Genomic DNA, 1,044 nt, shown 5'->3' with positions numbered 1-1,044 from the left:
TATTTCTGTTTGAAGGCGCACAAGTTATTCTCGCCCAGCTGGTCTCCACTAGTGTTGACGAAGGACGTATTGTCTATGTGAAAAAAATCGAAATAAGAGAGAGAGAAAAAAGAATTACTGACTGGCATGTAACTGGATCAAGACGTAATTCCATACATGTGTAATAAGTGTAATTCAAACCGGTGTGTCACGTGTTAGCAACGACGAATAAATAGACTAGCACTGTTTCTCTGTAAATACCAGTGAATGATTTTTTAAAACTTGTCTGACTCTAATCCGATGAAATGCTTCAACAATTGAAAAAAAAACTTTCTCATTAACAATGTGTTATGATGTGTTTCTTCACCAACAAGAACATGCACCTGGCTGCACCTTTGGTCACATGCCACCTTAAAGCTAGAGAAAATAAGAGAGGAAAAGGGGGGTTGTCAGTGCCCGCCATAGACTACGAGGGAAAAGAACAGGTGTTTCGTGTAACACCTGCAGACCAGTAACGTCTCGAGTTAATTTTGGTGTTACGTACTGTTATTAAACAAAAAATCGTATCTACTTAATCTGCTACAAAAACACCATCACCGTTAACAAAAATAAAAATAATACTTTCACGTAAAAAAAAGTATTCACATTTCTTGACACCGTAAAAACAAAATCATAAAAAAAGACAGCATCCATTATGTAATTATATTTAAGGGTCTCTGATATTAAGTAAATTCTCCTGATGCCATGAAAAACAGACTGCTATACACTAACAATACACATATTTTGAAAATATTACATACATTACATACCGTCTCAAACAATCTTTCAATAACAACTGCACAGCTAATAACATACAAAACCAGCCATCGACTGCTCCCCAACAGCTAATAATTTGTTATTTTTTTCAATAAAGCGGCAAAACCTGCTGCTTTTAAGTTGTTGACAAGATTCCTTTAGTAGGGGCTAAGACCTCTTTCTACATCTGCGACAAAATAAGGTGATATATGTTTCTGAAGTCACCAATAACTGAATATGGAAGATCGTGATAATATCCCCCCCCCCCCC

At 36.3% G+C, this 1,044-nt stretch overlaps 1 protein-coding gene across 1 annotated transcript in view; it reads right to left on the bottom strand.

Annotated features, from left to right (window-relative positions):
* LOC119594234 (integrin alpha-PS2-like) overlaps positions 1 to 1,044 on the bottom strand; it is a 126,991-nt gene that overhangs the window by 1,970 nt on the left and 123,977 nt on the right. The window lies entirely within an intron of this gene.

Source organism: Penaeus monodon, chromosome 33, assembly GCF_015228065.2.
Source record: "Penaeus monodon isolate SGIC_2016 chromosome 33, NSTDA_Pmon_1, whole genome shotgun sequence".
NCBI classification, from domain to species: Eukaryota; Metazoa; Arthropoda; class Malacostraca; order Decapoda; family Penaeidae; genus Penaeus; species Penaeus monodon.
The sequence above is the reverse complement of the archived record's forward strand: the minus strand, read 5'-3'. Positions and strand labels throughout refer to the sequence as shown.